General features: G+C 31.3%; 1 protein-coding gene across 2 annotated transcripts in view; it reads left to right on the top strand.

Annotated features, from left to right (window-relative positions):
* LOC124359155 (ras-GEF domain-containing family member 1B-like) overlaps positions 1-12,433 on the top strand; it is a 657,259-nt gene that overhangs the window by 151,059 nt on the left and 493,767 nt on the right. The gene's annotated exons all lie outside the window — the stretch shown is intronic.

Genomic DNA, 12,433 nt, shown 5'->3' with positions numbered 1-12,433 from the left:
TATTCTCTCCACATATTCTGTTTTTCTCTCATGTCATGTACCTTCTCCTCCTGCCCTCCCCGCATCACACTCAAACAAAAGGATCACTTTGTATCTGTCTGTCTGTGTCACAGCATTCATCAATCACTCCTCACCCTGTCCCTTCTTCCTTATGATCTTCCTTTTTCTTCCCACAGTATATAGAGAGGGTAATGTGTTCGTACACTATAAAACGTACATTGCAGCATATAAAGTTTATATACAAAATCGAGTTCTGTTGGCGATGAGTTTCATTGCTGTTTCAAGAAGGTCGTGAATGTAACGCTTCATATATCTAATAACGGTTAATGACAAAACCATTCTAAGAACGTGACCTTTCTTCCCCGTTAGATTGCTAAATCAAATCAATCGCTTTGGGTGTATTATATTGCACTGCTCAAATACTGCGCTTTGTCACATGGTACCCTTTATTGTAAAGGTCTCTAGTTTTCGCTGTAGAAAGAACTTGTTAAAACATACAATGGGGCCTTCATATTACAAGAGATTTATTTGTGTCGTCTAAATATTGTGTGAAACTACCATAATATTTATTTTAATTGTACAATAATTTTTAAATAACTGTAGTGTATACAGTATATTTATTATAACAAACAAGTATTTCTTTTTTTTATTGTTTCTTAAATTTTACGACCAATAGAAACATCACTATAGTGGCTTCTATACTAGAATAGTATCCCTGTACATTTACAATCAATAACTTTCCATTAGTAATATTTCTAGACTAGACCTAATTATCATATATAAAAAATCTAGGTGTATGCAAATTATTTTCATATATTATATTAAGTGACTCATTGCTTGCAGATAAAATGAATCAAGATGTAACACGAGATAAATTTTACGTGTTTATCTAATCTAAATGTAAAAAAACGAATTTGAGCAATCTCGCTGTTAGGATAAGTAAATGACTGAAAGTTTGCGAAGCCTTTTGTTCGAGAGGCTGGAAAATTGTTGTTTCTGCCTGTCCGTCCGCACGATATATCAGGAATGAACTGACTTATACAGGGTGATTCAAAACTAAACGGCAATCTCTCGGGAGCTTATTCTATAGCTAAAAACAAGTAAAAAAGTTCATATAACCATATGCCCGGAAACGCTTCGTTAGCGAGTTACGCCTAGCGAAAGATTTCGCCCGGATTTCAGAACCCTTGGTGAAGTCAGGCCGTATAAAAATGGTAAAGGTAGTTACAAAGATACAAATACGATTGTTTTTTATGTTTTTATATCTGAAAAATTTATTAAAATTCGTCCCAGAGCTTTAAATGCAATACTTTCAGAGATATCTTACGTAAAACACAAGAATTGGTGCAAAGAAATAACACATTTTTGTGTTTAACGTAAGATTACTTCCATAAATGTTAAATAAAGGTCATTTTTTTTCTTAAACAGATTTGTAGAACATTTAATTATGAAAATATTCATGTGAATTACTTAGGAAAAAAATTAATAATAGGTGTTGAAATTTAGCTTTATTTAAAAATAAAACAGACGCACAAAAATGCATATTCTTATCTGCATAAAATATTAACTAATGTTTAGGTTGTGAGTAACAGCTGATCATTTATTCAACACTTTTTATCGTCATATTTTCTTTGCAAAGGTTGGCAATATCAGCTGATCAACAATTAAGTTCATGAAGTAATATTTGAATAACCTTTATGGAGGTTTTTGTATTGTGGCGTGTGAAGATTGTATTTTGTGAGATCCTGTGATTATTTGGAAATATTTTATACAAGTGTATAAAATATTTTATTAAATATTTATTTTTAAAATATTTTATTAAATATTTTTATAAAAGTGTACGTAATTATCTTAGTAAATAATGGCAGATAAAGTAAATGGTATGTATTCGTTTGAAGAGTAAACGGACATGATACTGATTTACGGCAAAGTTAACAAGAATGGTTTAGCTGCAGTTCAAGAATATCGTGATACTTTTCCACATCGAAGAACACCTGATCGCAAAACATTTGAAGCTGTGGAGAGACGACTTAGAGAAACTGGTAGCTTTAAACCGAAGCGAATAGATACTGGTCGTCAACGTAGCGCAAGGAACTATAATAATGAACAAGCAATAATAAATGCTGTAGAATTATCACCAACCACAAGCACCAGACGATTATCACGTCAGTTAAATATTTGCCAGTCAAGCGTATGGCGGACACTTCATGAAGCACAGTTGTACCCATTCCATAAAACACGTGTTCAAGACTTATTACCGCAAGATCTTAATAAACGGAAGATGTGCTGCCGCTGGTTAAGAAGAAATTGTTTACGACATCAGTATTTTCTTCGGCGTATTCTCGTTACTGATGAATCCTGTTTTACTAGAAATTGAATTGTAAATTTTCGTAATACCCATACTTGGGCGTACGACAACCCACATGAAACTGCGACGAGGCATTTTCAACATACATTTTCAGTCAATGTATGGCTTGGTGTTCTGGGTGATAATTTGATTGGTCCATTTTTCCTCCCTAATCGACTTAATGGAGTAGCGTACTTAAATTTTTTAAGAACAAACCTGCCTGCCCTCTTGGAAGATATTCCTGTTCAAAACAGAATAAATGCATGGTTTATGCACGACGGAGCACCTCCACATTTTTTTAATTATGTGAAAAACTATTTAAATGATACATACGGTAGACAATGGATTGGTCGAAATGGACCAGTAAAATGGCCACCACGTTCTCCTGACCTCACGCCAGCAGACTTTTTCTTATGGGGTTGGATGAAGTCAATTGTTTATTCAAAACGGATTAACACCATAGAGGAGTTACGTAATCGCATTACAGAGGCGGCAGAAACTATCAAGAATGCTCCAAACGTTATGAAACGCGCTAGAAAAGAGTGGATTCGTCGTGCAAAAACGTGCATTGCTAACAACGGAGGACACTTTGAGCAACTATTATAGGTGATTATTACAGTTTTATAAAGGTAAATACATTTTATGTTAATGTTCAGTCTAGAATAAATGATCAGCTGTTACTCACAACCTAAACATTAGTTAATATTTTATGCAGATAAGAATATGCATTTTTGTGCGTCTGTTTTATTTTTAAATAAAGCTAAATTTCAATACCTATTATTAATTTTTTTCCTAAGTAATTCACATGAATATTTTCATAATTAAATGTTCTACAAATCTGTTTAAGAAAAAAATGACCTTTATTTAACATTTATGGAAGTAATCTTACGTTAAACACAAAAATGTGTTATTTCTTTGTACCAATTCTTGTGTTTTACGTAAGATATCTCTGAAAGTATTGCATTTACAGCTCTGGGACGAATTTTAATAAATTTGTCAGATATAAAAACATAAAAAACAATCGTATTTGTATCTTTGTAACTACCTTTACTATTTTTATACGGCCTGACTTCACCAAGGGTTCTGAAATCCGGGCGAAATCTTTCGCTAGGCATAACTCGCTAACGAAGCGTTTCCGGGCATATGGTTATATGAACTTTTTTACTTGTTTTTAGCTATAGAATAAGCTCCCGAGAGATTGCCGTTTAGTTTTGAATCACCCTGTATAATTTAAATATAGCATTGAACTTCATTATTTGTATATGTAACATCCAGTTCGATACTGGTGCATGTTACTCTATAGAATTTGGCTGAGTTTAATGAATAGTTTTACTTAATGTTATGGCTAACTATGAATGCAAAGGAAATGAATAAATTTGTAAATAAACCAAGTACAATCATATTTTATTTTAACACTTAAAACAGTAAAACATATATATTTAAACTTAAAAGTTCGCATGAACCTTCAACTAACCCTGTACGCGACACTTAGTGAGTCATATTCTTATCTTATTAAAAAGTTACTGAGGATGGTTCATAATGTTGTAAACTTAAAATTTTACGTTTAATAAACCGTTATCCGGTAGTGTATTTGTCCTTTTGTTGATTATGATTTAAGTATACCTAGTTTATGAAAAATTTAAACACAAAATTAAAAAAAAACATTACTTTAAACATTTCGCTCCAAAACTATGCCTGAACTGTTGAAGGCTTTCCATTTATTATTTTTTACACTTTAACACCTTATATTTTGAAGCAAATATAATTGTATTTAGACATTTTGGGAAATAAGTAAAAAATATTTTAAGATTAGTTGATGAATCTGGCAATAAGTTGGGTTATCTCGGTTTTATTTAAGGAAAATGTTAATAGCACTGCAACATTAAGATATTCAACCTTACTATATACTATCTTTGATCATCTCGACATACGAAGGATGGTATTGCAACAAAACTCTGGAGAGATTACCAGATTTACTTTATATGGCTAACAACCTTATTAGATTTTTAGTAGTCTTAGACTTGTAGGGTTTAGGCTGTGATAACGACGCGTACCAAAGCGTTATCCCATGATTTTACAACTTTTACCGAAACGGCCTAATTAAAATTTCAGATTTTTAACTCTGGTTTTTTTGTCAAAATAGCTAATAATTTTGCCATAAAAACACATGTTTTATTATTAAAACAAAATAATATGGTTGTAAACCGACAGTTTATAATGTTAAGAAAGCTATGAATTGCCCGCCATCCACGCATTTCTAGATCCGCTATTACACGAAACTAAAGTTTAAAACTGCATTATAAATAGTAATTCGTTCTAAATCTATAAATATTAAACATTGCATACAACCTCAATGTCTTTAAAACTACGTCAGTTACGTAGTCAAGGATCATTTTCCGAAAATGTCAAGTTATTTTTATATAACAATATCTCACTGTGAGGATTCCTGGAAAAGTAAGTTTTTAAATTATCTAAAGAAAAATACGCTACCTTCTCTTAATTGGAAGTGGTGTGATTAAATCTATATGTTCCACTATCCGCTTCTCAACGGTCTTTAAACGACCTGACTCTCCAATATTATACGTGTCTTTCTTATTCTATTTTTTATAGAAAACCACGCATCTTTCAATAATCAAACAAATGTTCTTTTAAACTCTATTTCAGTTTACCATGAAAGCTCGCAATATTCTTTTAAAACTCGTATATTACATGTATAGTTTCATATGTGTTTTAAAACATTACCAGCATGAGTAAAATACAGTATAGTTTAAAACATCAATACATTTTTTAATGGTAACAATTATATACAGTTTTTATGTTTTCTTAGTTCAGAGGAAGTATAGAACTAATATTTATGTTTTCATTTGACAGAAAGTTAGCAACGTAGATTTTTATAGATATTTACATATTTCTTTCAATTTATGTTTTACTTTGTATTGTAAGGAATACCACATGATTTTTCTTTAAGAAGCCACGAGATTGTAAAAGGCGCAATCGAAAGATCTGACAAAAGTTCACATTGTAGTGACTGAAACTTATTTATTATTATTTTATTTATTTATTAATATTTACAATAATAACCGGTTCTAGTGAAAGAGATTTGTAATTATTCCATAACAACATGTTACACTTAAAAACCCCTTCATTTTTTGTTATAAAAAAATTTAATTTGAACTATGAGTATATATATATATATCTCTCTTTTTTAATTTTTAATTCGATATATATATATATATATATATATATATGTATAAATATATTTCGTATACATATCGAATTAAAAATTTATACTTCAAACCTTGTCCTCAGTATTTTTTTTTTTTATGAAGAATGAATTATTTTTAGCCTAATTTGAAGATTATCGGGAAATCGGCCCTCGTTAAGGGTTACAACATTCAAAACATTTAGTTACACTGTAATATTATTTTTAAATAACCAGATTTTAGTTAATTTATTTAATATCAAATGTTTAGTAAAACACATACATATATTATAACAGAAATACCTTTTCTTTCTTTTTCATTCCTTATAACATACAATTTAAAAAAAAATTATATATATATATATATATATATATATATATGTGTGTGTGTGTGTGTGTGTGTGTGTGTGTGTGTGTGTGTGTGTGTGTGTGTGTGTGTGTGTATTAGTGTATCATAAATAAATAACTTGTTACAGCTGGATAAAAAATTCACTCGTTTACAAATAATGATGTTAATTTGTAATACCGAACTTAATTAAAATCTATTTAGCAGATAAATGCTCTCAAACTTGTTGCTGAAGAATATTAAAATTTTAATTCTAAATTCTATGAACATAATAAATGAGCTACGAACTGAAATATTTTTATTTTCATATAGTAAATATTCACTTTTTGTAAAGATATTTAGTTTTTTATAAATTTTCAGAACTTTTGGAGTCGAAATTTTCAAGTCGCTACTCAAAAGGTATTAAAAACATCTCAGACTACAAAACCGTTGCTGGTTGCAATACCATACATTTTCTCTAAAATACACAAAACCATGGGAAATAAAGTATAAGAAAAATTATGTTTATACTATTTTTACTTTCATCCAAGGGACAATTTCTTAAATTTTAGAACGTAATATGGACATATTGTAATCATGTTTACTGTTATTTACACGTCATTCAAATATCAAAAATTCAAATTATACGTAGTAATCTAGGGTGTTAATTTTTGTTTTGCTAATCATTTGTAAATATGTATAACTAATGTTTAACTGTTTATTTTTAACTATCGTCATTTTACAAATAAAATTAATTTAATAATTTGAGAGTATAAAAGTTTTTGACTTATTTTTACATATATAAATATTAAAACTCTATGTACATGATAATATATTTACGAAAAGCTGGAAAGCGATAAATTTTTTACTGTCAGCAAATGGTAATGTTTGGCTATAATCATAACCTTTAATAATGTTATAGACCATTGCGATACAAATTTTAATAGTATTACACTACTATTGTAAATAAATTAAGTGTATATATAAATACACTTCTGTGTATGATGAAACAAATATCGAATAAGGATGTTTTATTACATGCAACGGTCCCACATTTAGGTAGTATAAGCATATTAAAGACGCCTTGCTATATACCAGGCTATTGTGTGCAAGAAAAATATATCCCCATAGTTACATTAGCACTGCAGACAATCTTGTTTGGAGCCACTGTTGCTGTACACAAATTGGTAAGCACCGATTGTTTAAATTCTACCAATGGCAGGAACATAATCCAATATATTGAGCAATTGCAAAATGGTCTCTACTTTTAACGTTGGTACATTGCTCCCTTGGTTAATGAATTGCTTTAGTGGTTAGTGTGTTGACTGAAATTGCCTGTGTATTTCTTCTTCTCATAACATCCAGTATTCGGTCAACACTTGTGGGTTTGATCATTAACGCACGGGTACTTTTCCTTATCCGAATGCTCAATATCGGGCTAATTTTAGTGTGTCAGATTAATATAAAATGGATATTTTCCATTTTATAGAAGTTCCGTGCATGGTTAGCGCAAATCTGATTACTACTGTTTGGGTGTTTTGTGTAGGCGACTGGTTTGGCTCAATGGTTAGTAGGTATGACTAATATAACTCTATTTCGTTACAATTCCAGATGTTACTAAAATGTATGTGTTTTACTGATATCGTTCAGGTAGGCTCGCTTGATTAAAGAATTTGCATAACGTCGGTGTATATGACACATCTCACTGGGGTTGTTTATCTTGTCTAAGACTCCCGTATTTGGCTAACATTAGTGTGTTTGACTTATATCACTCGGGAGGTTTCTCTAGTCAAAGACTTCCGTATTTACTTAACGTTAGTGTGTTTGACTTACATTCCTGCGGAAGTTTCTCTAGTCAGAGACTTCCGTATTTACTTAACGTTAGTGTGTTTGGCTTACGTTCTTGCGGAAGTTTCTCTAGTCAGAGACTTCCCTACTTGGCTAACGTTAATGTGTTTGACTGGTATAACTCGGGAGAATTCTCTAGTCAGAGATTCCCGTATTTGGCTCACGTTAATGTGTTTGACTTATATCACTTGGGAAGTTTATCTTGTCAGAGACTTACGTATTTGGCTAACGTTAATGTGTTTGACTCACATCACTAGGGCTGTTTGTCTAGTCAGGGACTCCTGTATTTGGTTAACGTTAGTTTGTTTGACTGATATCACTCTTGTAGTTTATCTTGTCTAAGACTTCTGTATTTGGTTAACGTTAATGTGTTTGACTTATATCACTTGGGAAGTTGTTAGTCTAGTCAGAGACTTCCTGTATTTGGCTAACGTTAATGTGTTTGACTCACATCACTAGGGCTGTTTGTCTAGTCAGGGACTCCTGTATTTGGTTAACGTTAGTTTGTTTGACTGATATCACTCTTGTAGTTTATCTTGTCTAAGACTTCTGTATTTGGCTAACGTTAATGTGTTTGATTCATATAACTCGGGAGGTTTCTCTAGTCAGAGACTTACGTATTTGGTTAACGTTAATGTGTTTGATTCATATAACTCGGGAGGTTTCTCTAGTCAGAGACTTCCGTATTTGGTTAACGTTAATGTGTTTTACTTATATCACTCGGGAAGTTTCTCTAGTCAGGGACTCCTGTATTTGGCTAACGTTAATGTGTTTGATTCATATAACTCGGGAGGTTTCTCTAGTCAGGGACTCCCGTATTTGGTTAACGTTAATGTGTTTGATTCATATAACTCAGGAAGTTTCTCTAGTCAGGGACTTACGTATTTGGTTAACGTTAATGTGTTTGATTCATATAACTCGGGTTGTTTCTCTAGTCAGGGACTCCGTATTTGGTTAACGTTAATGTGTTTTACTTATATCACTCGGGAAGTTTCTCTAGTCAGAGACTTACGTATTTGGCTAACGTTAATGTGTTTGATTCATATAACTCGGGAGGTTTCTCTAGTCATAGACTTACGTATTTAGCGTTAGTGTGTTTGTCTGATAGCAATCGGATAGTTTAATTTTCCTAAAAAGCCAGTTTACTAATGCTTGGTGTATTTTTATTTAATGAAGAGAAACGTTTAATTTTGAATGGTACCCTGATTTACTTAAGTATACAAGTTCTTTTAGATTTTAATAATGCAATATATTGTATGCAACGGTAAACGTCAAAAAAATCTTTAACGTCTTTAACCTAATCAGATAATCATCTTAAATCTTAAAAAATCATATTATTTTCTGCAGTGTTTTATCTGCATACTAATATTTAAACAAAGGTATAACAACTTCAATATATTCTTTTTTGATATCATAGATTATATATTGATAAACTTTAGTTATGTTACCACGCTCTCAAACAACAAAGTGTCCTAATTAATATATGTAATCACTTTATTTATGTCTCTTTATTTACTCTGTTCAGGAAGTTTTTCGCTCGTTTTGTAGTCCTTAATAATCCTATTTGTCTTGTTGATTTCAGCAGTTATTACATCCTAAAATAACTGCAATATACTTTTGTGTTGTGTGTATGGCAATAGGTTGTAAACCTCTGTTAACCTAGACCTAGAGGCCTCAGAGCTGTCTCCGGTGGAACAGGATATATAGCATACGTAGAAGAGAATCGGATGTGTACCTCTTGGCAAGATCCCATTATGATCCATGAGACGATCGTGTTATTCAGCAATTTCCTTCTTTGATTAAGATGTTCTAGCTATGTTGAGTAAGCAGTGTTCTAGCTTCTGAAAAGCGGTAAACAGAGAATGACTTCATTTGGGCTGGGCTTTTGATATTGAGCTTCACCACTCCAAACACCGTTACCCTCGTAAACTAGACTTGGCCTGATCCATATTTCTACTCAGAATCACTGTACCACGTAATTTTTTGTTACTAACGCAAGTCTGTTCAAATAAAGTTTTCCTCTAACAACTATAAGTGCATGAACAGGTATAAGGCAACTGTTAAATGCTTTGGGGGATAATGACTTGTATTGTAATCCATAAGAAGCTGAACTTACATTTGTATAACTGTCTTAATATTTTACTAACAATTGTTTTGAAAAAATATAAACCATAAATGTTTCTTGAGTATCCACCACTAACAGTATTTAAATTGACATGGTGTTAAAGAATCTCATTAACATGAATAACTTCATTTTGCTTTTAGGAGTTCTTATAAGCGTTTACAGTACTTAAACACCATAAAGACAAATATGCTCTATAAACTTTAAAGCCTTTCTAAGTAGGCACTATAAAACGGATATTTTTTAATATTTATAAAAACTTGTAATGCTTTGGTCAGTCAAATACTCTTGGTCGTTTGTAGTATAATGAAACTATACATTGGTTATAATGTTTGCAAAGGTTACTAGGTATTTATAGTTTGTACTTTAAATAATATTAATAGTTTTAGTTCATTGTGAACATTGTTGGTAATTAGTTGGAATCTCATCAAAGCCAGGTTTGGAACCTAGCTGTAATTCCAGTGTGGTTCTTCTAACAATATATAATTTGACAAGTGCTCTGTATTTTACATAATTACTAAACATAAATATACTGTACCAAATATGAAATACGGCTTGAATATTCCTTTACATCAGATGATAAGTGAAGTACATTTGTACTCGGATAATGGAAATAGAAGATGCAGGCAAGCGGTACTTATAATATATTAGACATAATCCTAAACCCATACAATATTTTGTTTTCAATTTTTACCCAAATGCAAAGCATTATAGCAGTTTGGATATTGGCATTAAACCAAATTTAGGTTCATTGTTATTCCTTCATCTAATAAAAACTGTTTATTTATACTGAGCGTGATTTAATGACCTATGGTTCTATGATTATTTCAACAATTCTATCGAGACCCAACGCACCAACGAGTATTATAATTTTATTAAGGAGTAGATGAATTTAAGGTGTAACTTGGCTTTTCATATAAGATTTTCTGCTGCCATCCTGGATTTGACGTTTGGTTCAAAGTTAGTATAGTGTATCAACAGCTCAAAACAGAGATTATTTTTAAAGTAGTTGATTGCAAAATAATCTAGAGCTTGGATAAACGTAGAGAGTACATTACCGAGAGATAACATCCAGTACAACGATCCAAGATGCACGATAATACATCTTATAGAGCACATAATATATTTTTAAGAATTGAGGTAATAGAGAATTCAGAAGCACTTGAGATCCAAATTCCAGATGAACTGAACCAACCTACTGAAGATCAAGTGATCTAGAACGACAGGAAATCTAAGTTGATCGTTTCTTACATACCAGAATAAAGTTTGTACATACTCTTTAAAAATTTTGATGTGAGTAATCTAATCTAATCCCAGCACTAAGTTGCTTGAGGATAGAATATATTTGGAGATAGAGAAATGCTTTATTTGTATAACCTTGATCTGAAATTTAAAAGCATAAATAATAAAATCAGTTGTAATTGTAATGCCATTGAAAAATGAATTATATGTACATATGATCCATAAGGTTTGCAAATAATATTTGAACTGTTAAAACTTTTATATTTGGTGCAAAAACTGAAACAATAGCAATATTCAAACACATTCAATTATTAAATATCTCACTGCTTTAATAACTTAAATTTTAAATGAAGTGATTCCTTTGGCTGTTGTCACTCGGTCTTTCAAGTCCAGTTAACCAACGGCGAGTAACTTCAGAATGATGGTGGGTTTAATATTGCATCCATCCATGCTCCAACAACAACTTTAGGAGCCAACATTACGTGACCCAGCTGACTGTTACATTCACTCGTAACATAGCATAGTGATATCAGAGTAACTCATTTATCGTTAAAATTCCCATTTTAGTATATGCAAAATGTCGGACCATCGCATCCTGAATAGTTAAAAGTCGATATAAATGGTATTTCCTTAAAATTTTTATGGAATACATTTTTTACGTTTCCCTTTCTAAACAAACGTTTAATATCTAAAATACCTGCCTTTACCTAATTTTTACTATAAAAATACAAAACATATCTCTGTAATGATGTTCCGCCCACTGTTTGGAGATCCTGTACGGATAGTTGTCGATATCCAATTCTACAGTTCCATTTGTTGGAGACATCCTGCAGAAAGAGAAACATAAAAACAATTAATTTTGGCAGTCACCCAGGCTTCGCTAAAGTTCAATCAATAAAGACTAGTATCTGATCTAAGGCAATATTGAAGATAAAAATAGGAGATAAACTTATTTGGATGGTGTTATTATCGTCCTTCAGTTCTTACACACGTATGTGTGAAACATGAGGGATCATTAATTATATTTTTGTGGACAAATTTTTAACACGAAATATACTTTTACACATAAGTATGCCTTCTTGGCGATATAATATATTGTTTAAATATAAATATACGTTATTTTTTTGTAACTAATATTTTTAAATACTGTACGTTCATCTTTGGTCAATGTCTTGAAAGAACCCATTTTTATATTATAAACTGAATGAAAGAATCAATTGGTTGTCTTCAGTGTATTACGATAATCCCACGAGAATAAGTAATAGTAAGATAAATGTTAAAGGTAAAGTTAATGGCTGATAAAACTTGGAATAAATACATATTATTGCGATTTAATGACATTGGAGG

Source organism: Homalodisca vitripennis, chromosome 4 (assembly GCF_021130785.1).
Source record: "Homalodisca vitripennis isolate AUS2020 chromosome 4, UT_GWSS_2.1, whole genome shotgun sequence".
Classification (NCBI taxonomy): Eukaryota; Metazoa; Arthropoda; class Insecta; order Hemiptera; family Cicadellidae; genus Homalodisca; species Homalodisca vitripennis.
The sequence above is the reverse complement of the archived record's forward strand: the minus strand, read 5'-3'. Positions and strand labels throughout refer to the sequence as shown.